General features: G+C 35.8%; 1 pseudogene; it reads right to left on the bottom strand.

Annotated features, from left to right (window-relative positions):
• The window catches only part of LOC145715188 (EF-hand calcium-binding domain-containing protein 13-like), a 98677-nt pseudogene that overhangs the window by 63919 nt on the left and 14688 nt on the right, over positions 1 to 20070 (bottom strand).

Raw genomic sequence — 20070 nt, 5'->3', positions numbered from 1 at the left:
TACAAAGCCTAGAAATCCAGACCAGAATTCCATAAGCCAAAAAAAGAAAAAAAAAAAAAAAAAAAAAAAAAGCCACAGTGGTTTCATATGTAATTTCTGTTGCTTCTGGTAGAGCATGCCCTAAAGGCTATTTAATAATATGACTTGAGATTAAGCTTTAAAATCCCTATTTTATGGGCATCTTTATGCTCCAGAACATCCCTCCACTTATGTCTATCAACCCAGAACTCACCATAAATGACTACCTACTAAAATCCATGCAGCCTGGTTCTATCTTCACACTACATCCCAGCCACCAAAGACCCCCTAAAAGCCACCACTGACAAATGACAAAAACCTGTGGAAGCCCATGGAAAAGGATGCCATGTCTGATAATGTTCCTGCCATATTTACACAAACTGTTCCCTCAGTCTAAAATGTCTTTCTCATTCTTCATTACCACCTTCAACCAACTAACCCCTATTGATCCTTCAAGATTTAGCTCAGACATCACATTCTCTGATTATCTTTCCCTGGTGTTTCCAGTATACATTTGCAGCCTAACTACATTCTGTAACAGTATTTGCTATATACGACATTAAATTTTCATTTTATTTGACTCTTTCCACGCTAGAATGTGAACTCCTTTGGAAAAAGAAATGTGTTCTATTCATCTCTGTATCACCTTGCATAGTTCCAAGCACAGTAGATATTAAATGACTGACTCATTAAATACATGGATAATCAATGAATCAATCATTTATCAATCCATTATTATCAGACACCCCTGGTGACATATAAACATGTAATACAAAACATCTGCTAAATATATTCATAATGTTTTTTTAAAAATCTACATTTTGCAAAGAGTAACTGAATAGCATGAGAAGATTGTGTAATCAAAGCTATCTAATAAAGTTAAAAATTCAAGAAATTTAGGTCTCCTAATTTGTGAAGCCAATGCCCTTGACATTAAAGAAACCATCTCTCCACAAACAAGAAATGGAAAAGAGAGGAAAGTTTGAAAAGAAAATAAATACATTTTTCTCTTAGATTTTTATCAAACATACCAAAATCTAATAATTTTAGAAATTTCTCATTTAATTTTTCTAGACTATCTCTTACCACAGACACCAGTAAGCAACATTGATAGGTGGCAAGAGGTAAGAATCAAGAAGGAGAGATAAAGGATGAATCAGAGCACTGATATCCAAGAAAGGTATATTTACATAGTAATTCAAATAACTCACTGTCTATACTAGCATGTTTTATCACTTCCTGGAAAAGTTTCAGGAATTACAGGAATATCCATGCTATCCAAAACAGCAGCCAGTTCATCAGTCGCAACTCGACCACTTTTTATCCTACAGAAAATCTTCAAGGCATTCTGGAATGCTGCAAAAATATAATAAACAAAGAAGTTATTTTATCATGAGAATCAACAGCTTTTCTTGGAGGGGCTGATTTTGTGTCAACAGCCTACCAGGGTACAATACCTTTACATAGGCATAGGGTTTTCTAAAAATTTACCTGCAAGTAGGCATTTGCCCAATTCCATTTGCCCAATTTATATTAGGACCACATTCCTAATATAAAATGTAATATTTGCTATTATCACTATTGATATAATATTAGCAAAGATAGGTGGTATTTATTGAATGCTATCTATATGCCAAACATTGTGCTAAAAGCTATAGGCATTGTGCTAAAAAGCTCTGGATTATCTGATTATTCTGTATTCACCGCTTAGTTAAGCCTTGTAACTAAAATAATTTCATATCTATCAGTGGTATAATCTATAATAGCAAGGCAGCTTAATCTAAAATTTGAGGGCATCATTGTTTTAAAATGTAATTTAGAAAAAATAGTGTAAAAGAAAGAACAGAATAGATGCAAAATTTCTCTTCAGATTTTTTATATTACAAAGAGTTTAGCAATGGTTTAACCACTATTTAAAGGTCTTCTATTTCTCCACAGAAACTTCATTTTCTTATGCTAACAGTCCTTAACATCAAAAATGAATTGGAAAGATTTGCAACAATATGGATAGAACTAGAGTGTATTGTGTAAGTGAAATAAGTCAGTTAGAAGAAGACAAATATGTTTTCACTCATATATGGAATTTAAAAAACACAACAGATGAACATAGGGGAAGGAAAGGAAAAATAAGATAAAAACAATGAGACTCTTAAATACAGAGAACAAACTGAGGGTTGCTGGAGCGGAGGTGGATGGGGGATGGGCTAAATGGGTGAGGGGTATTAAGGAGGGCACCTGTTGGGATGAGCACTGGGTATTATATGTAAGTGATGAATCAGTGGATTCTACTCCTGAAACCAATACAACACTGTATGTTAACTAATTTGACTTTAAATAAATAATTTTTTAAAAATGAATTGGACAGAACACAGTTAAATGAAAATATTCATATTAATGAGAGAATTTTCCCTAAACAGATGTCCTCCTTAAAATCTAAACAGATTGATACCTGTGTCCTAATGCTAAATTTAAGTGATCCTCCGACTACCGCACCCCTTAATTTGATAAGGAAACACAATTCCCATAATCAACTTCAGAGAGCGAATCACTTTTTGTCAGACTACATTTTCTCAGAATTCAGGATATAACAAGCCTAGTGATCCACAAGTTCTTAGATTTGCACAATCATGGCGGAAGAACTGGGCATTATTCACTCATCCAACCAACCAGTTGTTATTGACCAGGCGAGCAAAAGTAGCAGAGGAAGGACCTCTGGGAATCCTCTCCTCCATAAAAGCTGTGAGAACACGGACGCAAACTGTCAGAATCAACTTTTTTCAAAACTCTGGCTATAAATCAAAGGCTTAGAGTAATCCAAAGAGTGTTTTCTTTCAGAAAAACGGCTGAACTTCAGTAATAGTGAGCTTTGTGGCATTTTAGCTTGCCATTATTCCCATCTTACCATCCCAGCTTCCCAGGAGCCTTGAAAACTAAGAGCCTACCCTCATGATGAAAAACAGCCGCCTGACAGCCAATGGAGAAGAATGAGTTTGGAACTTCTTCAAAGCCCCATTCTCTAAGAACTGTCATTATTAGACCTGTCTTGTGGCTCCCTGGAAGACCCTACTTGCCAAGCTGCCTTATTTGACCGGACTCAAAGCTTGCCCAAGGCAAAGAGCCTTTTCCCTGGAAGTACTCCTCAAACACAATCAGAGGCAATTAGTTAACATTATAACGGTCTGAAGTGGTGGGTAATAGTTGGAGCAAGCACTGGATGTTACATGTGAATGATGAAGCACTAAATTCCACTCCCGAAACCAGTATTATACTATATACTAACTAATTAGTTTAAGTAAAAACTTGAGACAAATGAACAAAAACCAGTCAGATTCAGGAGCCCTGCTCTTAAATGCTATTGCTGCTCTTCCAATGACATACTAATATTTTTTAGGATTAAAAAAAATTTTTTTTTTTTGGAGAGAGAGAGAGAACAGGGGAGAGGGGCAGAGGGAGGGAGGGAGGGAGGGAGGGAGAGAGGGAGAGAGAGAGAGACAGAGAGAGAGAGAGAGAGAGACAGAGAGAGAATCCCAAGCAGGCTCCATGCTTAATGTGGAGCTTGACTTGGGGCTTGATCCCACAACCCTGGGATTGTGACCTGAGCCAAAATCAAGAGTTAGATACTCCACTGACTAAGCCACCCAGGGGCCCCGACCCACTGATTTTTAAAAATCAAATAAACCCACAACTGTACAAAGAAGAAAGATAAAAGCAACACAAATTTCCCAACCAGGGCATGCAAAAAATGATGCATTTTGATTAATATCCTACTTGGATACCTTTCTATGTCTCTTTACGTTCATCAACGATTGTGAACATTTCACTCAATTAAAACAGTACATATAGTATACTGCCTTTTCACTAAAAATATGCCATGGACCTATTTACAAGTCAATAAATGTAGATTCATGCCATTAAAAAAAAAACAATTGGGGCAAATAATAGGCTAACAAACAAGCTTAAAAGGAAAATCTGGGAAATGAGACGTCTGTAGAGGCCTTTGAAAAGTTCCAACATATTCCTGAGCATCTAGATGGCCACACACATAAACAGGTCTGTACCCAGGAATACCAGAGTAGGTTCTGAACTCTCAGGTCTGGCTTACGTTGAGGATATACACACGCAGGAAGTGAAGGCTAAGGAAGAGTTGAAAACTATCTGTCTGAGTGTTGAAGGCATGCCCCAATGCACACATAGGGGTCCCTCTGGTTCTCCTCTACCTAATAACTGGCAACTAATTTTGCCTTGAAAGGAACTTAAGGACACAAGCACACATATATAAACTATAATGTGAAAATAAATATGTATAAAATATAAAATATAAGAAAAGATATTCATTGTGAAAGTGTCTATAATAGGAAGATAATTAGAATCAATAAAGGATTAGTTAAATAAATTATAGTACATCTACATTTTTCAGACACCATGCAGCTATTAAAAAATAAAAGGATCGAGCACCTCGGTGGCTCAGTTGGTTAAGCATCCGACTATTCTGGCTCAGGTCATGACCTCATGGATTGTAAGATCAAGCCCCACATCAGGCTCTACACTGACAGCATGGAGCCTGCTTGGGATTCTATCTCCCTTACTTTCTGCCCTTCCCTCACTTGCTCTGTATCTCTCTCAAAATAAATAAAAATAAACTTAAAAACAATTTTTTTTAAGTAAAAGGCTGACCTACACTTACTGGCATGGGGAAAACTTTCCAAGACATATTACTCAGTTAAAAAAAAAAAAATCATGCTAGACAACAAAGTACATAGCATGATCCCTTTCTCTTAAAGTATAAGATGATCATATTTTTCCCTTTTATTTTCTTAGGGTCTCTTGATTTCTAACTGTATGCTTGATCTTTTCACTTGCCTCTATAAGACCCAGGTACTCTAGTTCTCTTCTGCCTAGTAACTGATAACTCATTTTCTCTTACAAAATATGTAAATATATACATTCATAAATGCATATAATAAAAGATGCTAAAGTCAACATTAACTTTAATATAGGAAGGATTAAAGAGGGTATTTTACATTTATATACTATTATATTGCTTGGATATTTTACTAAAAATAGTGTATTTGAGAATTAGGCATACTGTTTTAAGAGGAAGAAAAGAAATTTGGCACTTCTTGGTTGGTCTCAGAACATTTGACCATAAATAATAAATAAGGTCAAAATAGAAAACCAGAACTTGAAAAACAAAGGAATACATGATAGCTCAACTGTGGCTCGACAAGCAGGCAGTACTTAGGTACCCAAACACACTTACAAATCTAGTCAAGAAAAAGCTATAACCTGAAAACCAAGTAGACAAAGAGGAAACCCAGTGCTATAGGAGTTAATCAAAATGCCAAGTAGGAAGAAATTCAAAGAGGGAAAGCAAGCCAAGCATCACATCTATATTGCTAACTGATGCATACGGTAATGTATTAAATAACATTCACTACATTAATGAATAAACATTAAAGAGTTTTTCTTGCCTCTTGCTTCTTATCCAGGTATATAAAGATTATCACATTCATATATCCTTGATTCCAAGAAAATACAGGCTGGTTGACAGAAATATATAATCCCAAGGACAGATCATAGGAATTTGATCTTGCCTAATGGCAAAACCAAGGAACTGGTTTTTGTTTTGATTTGTTTTAACCCAAAGAACTGTTAAAATTAGGTCGCAAACCCTAGAGATCTCAGAATATTGGAAGCACTGTTTCTATCAGTAACATGAATATTTCTTCCAATCACTTTCTTTGCTATTTATAGGAGTGTAAACTAAAAGTTGTTAGGAGATCCATCAGTGTCGGAAATTTTTAGGGAGAAATACAAGCAGATTCCAAAGAGAGCAAAGAAAGTACTATTCACAATGGAGAAGAAAACAGATATGAGATTTCAAAGGGAAAAAAAGAAAAAAACACATGAACAAAGAAAGGCCTGGAAACAAGAATGAAATTGGCATGTATAGACATTTGTGTCTATAACTGGAGCATGGGGTTCTTGCCTGGAAAAGATTCTACCAAGAGGAAAGTGGCAAGAAAAATTATAAGGGGGTGAGGATGTCAAGCATAAGGGTTTGGACCACATTCATTTCATCACAGGAAAAGCATCTAAATTTTTGAGCAGGAGAATGATATGACAAAAATCGTGTGTTAAGAAAATCTAGCAGTTGCATGCAGGAATAAGTGGAGATTATGGATAGAAAATTAGGATACTCATTGGGGTGGACAGGTTTTTAGTGCCTTTTATGAAATAACTCGTGTCTAATTTTTCTCAACCTAGGCTACAGGGGAAAAAACTATGTAAGAGATCTGAAAAAAACATAAATTCATATAACCATCCCACCCTAAAATCAGTGACAATCAAAATCATTCTTTTCTGCAATTTTGAAGAATCGTTTTTTTTTTTACCTGGATCCTGGGAGACCAAATAACAAACATCATTCACAGTCTTAAGGAAATCTGAAAAATCCAGCATTCCATTAACTATAATAATGGTTCAGAAACAGAAGGAAAAAAACTGCATTAGCAAACTCATTAAGAACATAAGATAAAAATGCAAACTAAAAATGTGAATAGAATTAACTGATAGTCTAGAGGAGCATTAACATTAAATATAGAATGTAAAAAGAAAACCTATCATAAAAACATAATTACACATTTTAATTATATAGTAAATAGTGCCCAGCAATAATCAAAATGATATAGATTAGAATTTAAGATACTGCAATATTCTTTACTCAAAGCTCTAATTTTTATACTTGTCATTAGGTGCAAAAAAATCATGCAATTTGTCAATTTTACATATATAATGGTTTTACCTGAAAAGAATAGGACTGATTTCATCGTGTTCTAGCTAAGACCCTCTATACCAGTGGTTTTAGGGGAGATTACAGATCCAGATGAGACTCTAATGAAAGCTTTGCCTCAAATCATTCCATCTCCTTCTCTCCTCTCCTCCTTTCCTCTCTCTCTCTCTCTCTCTCTCTCTCTCTCTCTCATTACACACACACACACACAAAATGCATTAAACAAATGCACAAAATATTGCACAATATTAAAATCTTCATCCAAAAAATCATCTCATTTATCACGCAAAAAGTAATGCCTATTTATTAAAAGAAAGAAAGAAATCTAAATTGTACAAATGAAAATTTCAGTAAGAAATTATTGCTTGGTTTGAGTGAGAAGTTGAAATTATGGAGCTTTTTTTTCTGCATGTTAATGCACAGGTCATCTCTGATGAGCAGCTAGAGCTGAAAATCCAGATTTACAAAGTGTGACAAAACACAGAATCAGGATTCTTCTGCCTCATTTTCTAGACAAGCATAGATCTGTGTCAAGCAACATCTTAATTTTTCAAGACTCTTCAAGTTAAATAACTCTAATGTCATTTTCCTCTTCATATAGTAAATGAGGCCAATTTTGAAAGGGTTTATCTGTGTTTGGAAGAAACTTATTATAAATTTACATTTTAAATTAATGTAATCTGAACAAAGTAACTTATAAAAGAACATTTCAGTGCTTCTGGTGGTCTGCAGGCTTCTACGTTCAGAGAAATTGACAAGGCTTAGTTGTTCTCATTTCTAAACCACAGAAACACTTTCTGGATTGGAAAATTTGTCAAGTTGTCTACCTCAAAAATTTTTTTTCAGTGTAATAACTTGAGAGTGGTTTCTCCTTTCCTTCAAAGAAACAATGAAACATTTGTGCAAATTTCAATCAATTATTTTGATTTGTTTTCTGACTTCTATGTGATTTAGGTTTAAACAAAAACCTTATAGATAAAACATCAAGAGCACAATCCATACAAGAAATAGTTGTAGACTAGACTTCTTCAGAAGTATGAACTTAAGTTGAAAGATATTCTTCAAAAATTGGGGTGGCTGGGTGGCTCAGCTGGTTAAATTCCGACTCTTGATTTTGGCTCAGGTCATGATCTCACAGTTGGTGAGTTCAAGCCCCGCATAGGGCTCTGTGCTGACAGGGCAGAGCCTGCTTGGGATTCTCTTTCCTCTCTATTCCTCCCTTGCCTGTGCTCTCTCTCACATATCCAGTAAAGGACTCGTATTCAGAATATATACATTCAAAATGCAATAGTAGGAACACAAACACATTTTCAATGGGCATAAGATATACAGGTAGCAAAAAAAGCACATGAAGATATATTCAAAATCATTTGATCATTCAGGAAATGTAAATTAAAACCACAACGAGAAAACACCATACATCTATTAGAATGACAATTTTTAAAGGCTCACCAATTCCAGGATTGACAAGGATGAGAAGCATCTGAAACTGTCATAAATTGTTCATAACAATGTAAAATAATTCAGCTGCTTTGCAAGCACAGTTTAGCAGTTTCTAAAAAATTCAAATATACCTACCATATGACCCAGTCATCCTACCATCAGGTATTTACCCAAGATAAGTGAAAGTATATGACTACACAAAGACACATAAATGAATGTTTACACCAGCTTTATTTGTAATAGCCAAAAACTAGAAGCAATCCAAACATCATCAATTAATGAATGGATGAACAAATCATGGTACATCCATAAGAGAGAACGCTGCTTAGCAATAAAAAGAAATAAACCTGATATGTACCAAAGCATAGATGAATCTCAGTATAATTAAGCTGAGTGAAAGAAATCAAACTAAAAAAATGAGTACTTACTGCATGATATCATTTATATAAAGTTCTAGAAAATACAAACAATCTGTAGTGACAGAAGCAGGTTAGTGTTTGCTTGGGAAGTAGTGAGGGGGGGTTGTGGAAAGAGAATGGGGGCTTACAAAGGGGTATAATGGGATTGAGTTTTCACAAGTATATACATATGTAGAAATTTTCAAATTGTATACTTTAAATATGTCAAGTATATACCTCAATAAAACTATAAAATATGCAGATAATTTAAAATCCATTGGAATAGCCAATTCCAAAAACAGTACAGAGGTTTTGTCTAAAAATTAAAAACAGAACTATCATATCATCCAGCAAGCTCACTTTTGGATATATACCCAAAGGAAATAAAAGCACTGTCTCAAAGAGCTATGTGCACTTCAAACATTGCAGCATTATGCACAATAGCCAAGAAATGGAAACAGCCTAAATGCTCACCAACAGATGAATAAAGAAAATGTAACCTCTATGTATATGACATATTCTGGAGGGTGGAGGGAATGGGCAGATGTTTGTCAAAGGATACAAACTTTAGGTATAAGATGAACAAGTTCTGGGAATCTGATGTACAGCATGGTGACTATAGTTAATAATACTATATTGTATCTTTGAAATTTGCTGAGAGACTATATCCTAAGAGAGTAGTGTTCTCATCACACACAAAAAAGGTAACTATGTGAGGTGATGGAGATGTTCTTTACTTGATAGCTGGTAATCATTTCACAATGTATATGTATATCAAATCATTATGTTGTACACTTTAAATATATGCAATTTATATTTGTCAATTATATCTCAATAAAGCTGGACAAGATAACATGACTTGACATAAACCATGTTCCTATAGGTATATGCATATCCTATGACCCAGCTTCTTCATTTCTAGAAATCTATCCTATAAAAATATTTACACAAATGTGCAAGAATTGATGAACAAGGATGCTCTTTATAGCATTATTTGTAATAGCAAAAATTTTAGAGGTAACTTCACCATTAATCAATATGAGACCAATTAAAATGTATATAACAAATATCCAGGAAAAATACCTACCAAATTATTAAGTGTGTACTATGAAGAATTGTAGGGAAAGATTGAGGTGAAGAGATAATTTTCGTTTTGTAATTTGTAAACTTCTTTAAGCTAAAAATACTAACTTAAAACAAAAAAACCTTTATATTCAGTTATTAAACTTTTTCTTGTATTTGCAATTTTTACCAAGATATTCAATATAGGTCTACATTTTTTCAATGTAAAAATTAAGGAATAAAAATTTAAACTAACATATGTTATCTAAAATTGTTTGTATGGACACTAATAATGAAGCAGCAGAAAGCGAAATTAAGAAAACAATCCCATGTACAATGGCACCAAAAATAATAAAATACCAAGAATAAACTTAAGCAAGGAGGTGAAAGATCTGTACTCAGAAAACTATAAAACATTGATGAAAGAATGTGAAGATAACACAAACAAATGGAAAGACATTCCGGGCTCACGAATTAGAAGAATATTGTTAAAATATCCATACTACCCAAAGCAATCTACAAATGTAATGCAATCCCTATCAAAATACCAACAGCATTTCACAGAACTAGAACTAACAATCCTAAAATTTGTATGGAAACAGAAATGACTCCAAATAGCCAAAACAACCTTCAAAAATAAAAAGAAAGCTGGAGGTATCATAATTCCAGATTTCAAGTTATATTACAAAGCAGTAGTAATCAAACCAGTGTGGTACTGGCACAAAAATAGACACATAGATCAATGGAACAGAATAGAAAACACAGAAGGAAACATACAGTTAAATGGCCAATTAATCTTCAACAAAGGAGACAAGAATATGCATTTGGAAAAGAGAGTCCCTTCAACAAACGGTGTTGGGAAAACTGGACAGCAACATGCAACAGAATGAAACTGGACCACTTTCTTACACTATACACAAAAGTTCAAAATGGACTAAGAACTTAAATGTTAGACCTAAAACCATAAAAATCCTAATAGAGAGCAGAGGCAGTAATTTCTCTGACATCAGCCATAGCAACATCTTTTTAGATACATCTCCTGAGGCAAGGGAAACAAAAGTAAAAATAAACTACTGGGATTACCACAGAATAAAAAGCTTTGGTACAGCAAAGGAAACAACCAATAAAACTAAACAATAACCTACTGAATGGGATAAGATGTTTGCAAATGACATACCCAATAAAGGGTTAGTATCCAAAATATATAAAGAACCTATATAATTCAACACCAGAAAAACAAATAATCCATTTTAAATGGGCAGAAGACAGGAACAGACATTTCTTCAAAGAAGACCTACATATGGCCAACAGACACATGAAAAGGTGTTCAACATCACTCATCATCAGGGAAATGCAAATCAAAACCACAATGAGATATCACCTCACACCTATCAAAGTGGCTAAATTTAAAAACACAAGAAAAAACAAGTGTTAGCAATGATGTAGAAAAAAAAAAGGAACCCTTGTGCATTGTTGGTGGGAATGCAAACTGGTGTAGCCACTGTGGAATACAGTATGGAGATTCCTCAAAAAATGAAAACTACCATATGATCCAGTAATCGCACCTCTGGGAATTTACCCAAAGAATACATAAACATTAATTCATAGGTATATAGGCATCCCTATGTTTATTGCAGCATTACTTAAAATAGCCAAATTATGGGAGCAGTCCAAATGTCCATCGATAGATGAATGAAGATGTGGTGTGTGTGTGTGTGTGTGTGTATATATATATACACACACACACACACACACACACACACACACATACAATGGAATATTATTCAGCCATAAAAGGAATTAAATCTTGCCATTTGCAAAAACATGGATGGAGCTAGGGAGTATAATGCTGAGTGAAATAAGCCAGTCAGAGAAACACAAATACCATATGATTTTACTCACATGTAGAATTTATGAAACAAAACAAATGAACAAAGTGGTGGGGGGCGGGGGTGGGGAACAGGACAAACCAACAAACATACTCTTAACTATAGAGAACAAACTGGGGGTTACCAGAGGGAAAGTGGATGAGGGGATGGATGAAATAGGTGAAGGGGATGAAAAGTATACTTATCTTGATGAGCACTGTGTAATATAGGGAATTGCTGAATCACTATATTGTACACCTGAAACTAATACAACACTGTATGCTAACTAACTGGAATTAAAATAAAATAAAAACAAATAAAGTAAAATAGGTTGTATGGCTTTGGAGTAGACTTTTATCTTTCTGTCCCTCAGTTTCCCCAACGGTAAATCCAGGTAATTGGAAGAAACTCCATCTGAAGTCTTGAAATCTAAAGTTCTAAAGATTTATTGCTTTGAATTTCTTTTTTTTTTTTTTTAATTTTTTTTTTCAACGTTTTTTATTTATTTTGGGGACAGAGAGAGACAGAGCATGAACGGGGGAGGGGCAGAGAGAGAGGGAGACACAGAATCGGAAACAGGCTCCAGGCTCCGAGCCATCAGTCCAGAGCCTGACGCAGGGCTCGAACTCACAGACCGCGAGATCGTGACCTGGCTGAAGTCGGACGCTCAACCGACTGCGCCACCCAGGTGCCCCTGAATTTCTAATAACAGTATTACTTAAAAGCCTTAAAATGTTCACATCCTTTGACCTAGCAATTTCAATTTTAGTAACCTATCTTTTGCCTGATGAGATAAAGAGAAAAAACCCAGCTTATAACAGCAAAAATATTAGAAATAACATATTTATTTAGATTATTTGTTATATAGCTTATTTTTCAAAACAATTTGTTTTTGTGCTTTGATCTGTTCCACAGAATAATTCACAGCTGCCAAAAGCCAAGCTCTCCAACCAGCCTGATGGCAGGGCCCGGGCGGTGGACGGATCGGGACTGCATGGCGGCGCACCGACAGCGAAGCTTCTCGTACTCCTGCTTTTATGTAATTTGGCCTTAGCATTGGTCAGGGAAGCCCCCCTACCAATGAAAGTACCTGGGGATTTGTCGGTTGGGGAATTGCCCATGACAGGCCCCCTGGGAAAAGGACCACGGGGGAAAGAAATAAGATTCCGCAGGGAAATTATGCGGGCCTATATCCAGCCCTTGCCACCCCCTGTAAAGACTCCCCTACCTAAAGGAAGGATAGCCCCATATATTTCCCAGCCAGGGAGGGGGACAAATGGATTTGAAATCCCCACCCTGGCAACAAAGGAATGTATCTATGGATACAAATTACTCCAACCCTAGGCCCACTTGGCCCCCAGGAGGCATTCCAGATGATAACTGGACCTGGTGGGTTAAGGTACAGAATGGTTCATTAGTTCCTAGGTATACACTGTCTCCCTGGGAGCGCATAAGGCGTGGGTTCCCAGGGCCGTCTTGGCTCCCTCCTGGCACCCCGGACCAAAGCGAATAACTTTTGTTCCTTATACGCAAATGGTTCAAAGAAACAATTAAGAAGTCATGTCCCTGTAAATGTTCCACTTGAGGTGTTGAGAGATAGATGACCTTTCATGAAAATAGCAAAGCAAATGCTTTATAGACTATAAATAAACATAGATACATAATGAAAATAATATGAAGAAATTAATCAATTTCTTGTAACGTTACAAGAAAATAACCATGTTGTCCCTTAATGGGTGATTACACAAAGGAACATTTTTAGAATTAGGTAAAGCCAAGAAACATAGATGACGCACGCTACAAGGAAATTGCTAACAAACATAATGCCACGGTTGCCGCAATAAAGCGGCCAGTCTAACACACTGTTGTTGTCCGTGTCCATTTGTTATTTTCGCCGACACCGTGAATCCTTCAGGAACCCCAGGACCTGCTGGGGCTGGACCCTGGCACACAGCCATTTAAAAAGGCAGTGTTGGGGTGCCTGGGTGGCTCAGTCGGTTAAGCGTCCAACCTCGGCTCAGGTCATGATCTTGCGGTTTGTGAGTTCGAGCCCCACGCCCGGGCTCTGTGCTGACAGCTCAGAGCCTGGAGCCTGCTTCTGCTTCTGTGTCTCCCACTCTCTCTGCCCCTCCCCCACTCATGCTCTGTCTCTCTCTCAAAAATGAATAAATGTTATTAAACATTTAAAAAGGCAGTGTGGATCTGTATTTATTTACATGGAAAGTTGCCTAACATATAAAGTTAATAGAAAAAGGTAACAAAATTGTATGCATGTGAGTCAACATATATTTTTTCTAATTATGTGTTTATGCATATGTATATACCACAGTTACACACATACACGCACACACATGCTTAGAAAAATCCTAGAAAAATATATGTAAAAATACCAAAGTTCAGCTCTGGGTAGTGGGATTACACATAAGTTTTATTTTCTCCTTTCTATTCTCCTATGCTTTCAGAGAATAAAGTTATTTCCACTTTGAATAATTATTTTAATAATAAATCTCCAAAAAATTATATGTCAAGAGAATTAACATATGGATAAATAAACATGTCAGAAAAAATAGAGTTGCTTTTTAGTCTTTCTAAAAGTTAGATTTATATTTATTATTTTATTTTTATACCCTCTGAAAGTTGTGCACAGTAGACACTCAAAAAATGTTGGGGTGACTCGGATAGATAGACGAATGCACGCTATTGTAACTTGTCAATTCCTGTTAGGTTGCTAAGTAACGTTCTATTGGTGGTCCATTTGACTCCTAGTATTCTCCATCTACAAATTTTTTATAATAACCAATCCACATCTTTTATTTGAGTAGCTTGATGCTTTTAACCTCAGAGTATTACTGTGTCATTGTGGGTATTAAGTTTATTTTATTTCTGACCAATCCTTCAACTTATCTATACCATTTTTATTCTAAACTTATCTCTCCTCCTTAATAAGCTTGGAATGATCTGTAAATGTAATCAGTTCTCTATTTATTATTTACTTCTTTAAGTATTGGACACTGACAACAAAAGAACAATTACTTTTCCAGAGGTTTTAAAATAAAATTATTAGGATTTTGATTTGCATTTTTTTGACTACTGAGGATGGAAAATATTTTTATATGATTATTGGCTACATATATTTTCTTTTATGTGATATTCTTATCCATGTGTCTTACTCACTTTTCTATTCCATTGTTTGTTACTAATTTGTATGAGTTCTTTACACATTCTGAAAACTAACCACTAGTCACTTCTGTGAATTGCAAATATTTCCAAGTTCATAACTTGTCTTTTTACTTTAAAGTGTCTTTTGATAAATAAAAGTTCTTAATTTTAACATAAATATATTAATCTGGTCTTTTATACTCAAACACTTTTGCCTTAAGAAATCTTCCCTATCGTATGCAAGTAGCAAAAATTAAAAGTCTAAAAATATCAGATGTTGATGAAAGTATGTCATAATCCAATCTAGTAATCAACCAATCCAATTGTACCGGAGGCCCAATTTTTTAATATTATCGTAAATGTGCAAAAAAAGTTTTTAGAACATATTATAAAGCTTAGCTTTCCTATGATGTGTAATTAATCTGACCAACATAGAACTTACATCCATGTTTGCAAACCTTAAACTAATAATGAAAACACAAAACTTACCATCAATATCAACAGTCTTTAGTGCCTTTTGCATTTCCGAATCACTTATAAAAATCTTCAAGGTGTGATGGATCATTGGCAGATCATTCACATAAATTTTACCACTTTGAATTTTGCTAAAAATTTTACAGGCCTTCTGAAGTGCTAAATACACACGACAAAACGGTTAATTAATTCAAACGAATAATTATCGTCAACCCCGCTACACTCTCTCCCAATGAAAAAAACAACAATGATCAGTAAAGGAAGAAAGAGGAGCAAGTCTTTGTGTTCTAATTCTTTGCTTTAAAATCAATCTCATGATTTCTTTAGGTATGTCTAGAGTTAATGACCTCCAAGTCTACAAGTTTCCTAAACAACTCTCAGAAACTGAGAAAAGTCATGCAAAGCTCACATAGCAAAGGCAGTCACCATTTTCCCTGGGAATGTTTAAATCCTTCTTCCATGCTCCCATATCACTTGGTACATATCTCAGACAAAGCTATTGGTATTGTGATTGCTTGCATGTCAATATCCCTCACTCAACTATCAGGCTCTAGGGGGCAAGATTTTTCATTCTTCAAGTGCCAGTGTCTACTTCAGAACAGATCCTCAAAAAATGTCTGTTGAATTAAACTGAATTTAGTTCAGTGGGTACTACCCTTAGTTTTCAGAAAAAGAGGTGCTAGATGACAGTGCTAAATACCAGAGAAAGACTAACATATTGATAACAATGTGTTTTTTTTAATGTTTACTTATTCTTGAGAGAGAGAGAGAAACAGAGTGCAAGCTGGGGAGGGGCAGAGAGAGAGCGGGAGACACAGAGTCTGAAGCAGGCTCCAGGCTCTGAGCTGTCAGAACAACCTATGTGAGGCTCGAACCCATGAACTGCAAAATCATGACCAGGGCCGAAGTTGGACGCTTAACCGACTGAGCCACCCAGGCGCCCCACGATGGCTTTAATAACAGGAGTTTTAGTAGAGTATTAGGGGTGGAAACCAGGTTTCAGTGAAATAGGAAGTAAATAAATAATTAAGGAAACCAACTCTTTCAAGAAGCTTCTTTGAAAAACATAGAGTATAATATTGACACAGTCCCTGAGGAAGCATAAGAAAATTCAATGAAAGAAAATTAAGAGTGAAGGGATTAGTGACATGAAAGGGACTCTTCTCCAATGAGAAAATAGGGAAGGCTATGGATGTTGTTTACAATCCTAACAGTTCTCCTCATGAGGAAAACTTTTTTTCCTTTTTTTCTGTATCTATATGAGATGATGGATATTAATTAAACTTACTGTGGTAATCATCTCACAACATATGTAAGTCAAGTCATTATGCTATACACCTTAAACTTACACAGTGCTACATCTTAATTATATCCCAATAAAACTGGAGGATAAAAGATGTCTGGGGCACATGGGTGAGTCAGTTGATTAAGCATCCAACTGCAGCTCAGGTCATAATCTCGTGGTTCGTGAGTTCAAGCCCCACATTGGGCTGTGTGCTGACAGCTCAGAGCCTGGAGCCTGCTTACGATTCTGTGTCTCCCTCTCTCTCTGCCCCTCCCCTGCTCACGTTCTGTCTGTCTGTCTCTCTCTCTCAAACATAAATAAACATTAAAAATTAAAAAAAAAAAGGAAAAGATGCCTAACATAGGGGCACCTGGCTGGCTCAGTTAGTAGAACACGCAACTTCTGATCTCAGGGTTGTGAGTTTAAGGCCCACGTTGAGCACAGAGATTACTTATGAAAAAAAAAAATAAAAAGATGCCTAATATGATGATCAGAAAGGAAAAATATGCTAAATGACTCCATAAATATAAAGGAGAGGCCCAAGATACGGGAGAGTTCAGTGTCAAGAAGTGAAGGGGGAAAAAAAAAGAAGTGAAGGGTACTATGTACCAAGAACTAAGTCCTAGTAAAATCAGTGACTCTAGTGCTTACTAATATATTCATTGGATGTAATATTCACACTTTTTTCCCAAAATATTTTAACTAAAATAAGCACATATGTTACATTTTGCCTATCAATATAACAGAAGATATTTCTAAAAAAAGACATTTATGAATCCTTATTTTACCTAGTTTGCTTATGCTTACTCACAGACTACAGCATTTGTCACATCATGTAATATTAGTTGATATCATATGCCATTAGGAGTAAAGAAAGCGACACTAATCACTGAAACAATTTCTAAAATGTACACAATCAGGTAATTTATTCAAGAAGTCCTAGAATCTATTATTACCGCTTAATTCTTGTGAGTGTAAGTGTCCTTGAGGTACTTCATTATATGATGTCTTGCAGAGGCTAGAAACCATTTCCCTTTTCCTGTCAAAGAAACAGCCACATTAGAAAGCAGCACAAAAACGAAACAAAACACCACACACACAAAATATTTATGCCATTTTTCCATTAAAATATTAGCAAACCTATCAACAGTTTGAGATTCTCCAGTCTCTTACTCCATAAAAACCTTTGTTAAAAGACCATCCAAGTGATAGTGAATTATATACTCTTCATCCCAGAATTCCCACCTTGCTTCTTTTAGACATCTCTCTATGGAGCAGAATTTACCCTGGTCAGTAAGCAGTGCCCATGATTCACTATCCTTTGGCTGTCGTCCAATTTTTGCTACTCTTAATTCAAGTCACAGCAAATTTTATAGAAAGTTATTATAGAAAGGAAAAACAAGAGTATCTTTAAATAGCAAAGAATCCCAGATTCCACAACCTGTCAGTAAAAATTTTTTGAAAAGATGATTTATCTAATCACCTAACATGTAAATAACTCAAATCATAGAATGTTAGTGTTAGAAGAAATCTCAAGGGTCCGTCTAGTACAAGATTCTTGTACAGATGTGGAGACTGAGGCCCAGAGATATAAAGTGAATTGTACAAGAGCCTAAGCTAGCAAGTGAGGTCAATAAGGACCCAACGTTAAGTTTTTGAATTCCACATACAGTGATCTTAGCTCTACGCCACCCTCCCTAGAGCATAGTCTTAGTTTGCACAAACTATTTTGCATACTTTATGTGGAAATGATAGATGATTCTGAAAAGAAAAACCCAAATCTTAATGCAACATTTAAGGGGAAAAAAAAAAAACAACAACAATGATTTAAATACCGAATAATTGAGGAAGATGTACAAAGGGGTGATAAAGTCTTGTGAACACTGTACTGATTCGGAAACTTGAGTGAAGACCTTTCTTTCTTAGTCATCTTCTCCTTCAACAGCTTCACTGAGGAAGAGGCAATCTAGAGCCAAATGCAGGAATGTTGGTGCCTGAGATCACACTGGTAAACCAGCATTACTGGAAAATAAACCTCTTAAAAAGATAGCTAATCATATCTGGGTTCCTCACTGATGTAAAATTGCTTTTTGTAATGGAATTAGAGTTTACATACACTAAAATTTTAAATAAACTATAGAATTTTTTTTGCAGAGTCATGTTTTTCTAAGTATGCAACTAAACCACCTTATTAATGTCGTGTCAATTTAAAATAGTGGATTTCACAAAGCAGGGCAAATCTATGGTATAGTGAAGAGAAGACCACCAGATTCTAGGCTACATATATGGGCTTTGACTAGATGAGCAAAATAATGTGGAGAATCAACACAGTTATTCAAATAACACAGGTACTTATGCTTTAAATCATCCTCATGACTGAGAAAATTATCCACTTAACATGTATATGCATAAGCATGATTCAAAAGTGGCAAGTAGCTGGGTAGACAGAAAAGCATCACTTTAGAAAATGAGGACTGTAGTAATAGGTGTCTTCAATTTTACGTGGAGCCTAGAACCTTGTTTACATGGAGTCTAGGCCCCTTTTGAAGCACAGAAGTATGCAGAGTAAAATCTGTCTTTGTCTCAGCTCCAGGCTGGAAAAAAAAGAGAGAGAGAGAGAAGAAAGAGTACTCCTCTGGATTAGTTATAGTGATAGATCTACCCACACAAGTACAGAACTCAAATCTACACTAAATATGTGGGGTAGGAGAATAGAAACCAAAAAAGTCATTTAAAGTTGTCCCATGTTCATCACATCTCTGAAGTGCAGTGCAGAAGAGAATTCAAATTCTCTTGGAGGAGAATACTCTAGATCCAGACTCACGTGAGATTCCCACAGATTTAGATCAACAATATATGAGAAAATAAACAAAAAGTACAAAGCACCCAAGGACATAAGTTAATGAGTAAGAAGCAGACAAAGCAATAAACAGAAGATTTAGATCCACCAGGGACTTTATATTATATTTATCAGGTATCAGTCTTGAAACAACTAAAGAACATGACCAAAAAACACGACATAAGGCAGATTATAAGAAGAACCAAATGGGGGTTCCAGGGTGGCTCAGTCGGTTGAGCGTCTGACTTCGGCTCGGGTCATGATCTGGCGGTTTGTGAGTTCAAGCCCCGCGTCAGGCTCTGTGCGCAAAGCTCAAAGCCTGGAGCCTGCTTCAGATTCTGTGTCTCCCTCTCTCTCTGCCTCTCCCCTGCTCATGCTCTGTCTCTCTCTGTCTCTCAAAAATAAATAAATGTTAAAAAAAAAATTCTTTTTAAAAAGAAGAACCAGGGGCGCCTGGGTGGCTCAGTTGGTTGAACGTCCGACTTCGGCTCAGGTCATGATCTCGCGGTCCATGAGTTCCAGCCCCGCATCGGGCCCTGTGCTGACTGACAGCTCAGAGCCTGGAGCCTGTTTCAGATTCTGTGTCTCCCTCTCTCTCTGACCCTCCCCCGTTCATGCTCTGTCTCGCTCTGTCTCAAAAATAAATAAACGTTAAAAAAAATTTTTTTTTAATTAAAAAAAAAGAAGAACCAAATAAAGTTTCTAGAGGTAAAAAATATAAGCACTGAAAT

The sequence above is a fragment of the Panthera onca genome (genome assembly GCF_046562875.1).
Source record: "Panthera onca isolate mPanOnc1 chromosome E1 unlocalized genomic scaffold, mPanOnc1 haplotype 2 h2.Chr16_ul_7, whole genome shotgun sequence".
Taxonomy (NCBI): Eukaryota; Metazoa; Chordata; class Mammalia; order Carnivora; family Felidae; genus Panthera; species Panthera onca.
Note: the sequence above shows the minus strand (reverse complement) of the source record. Positions and strands in the feature narration are given on the sequence as shown.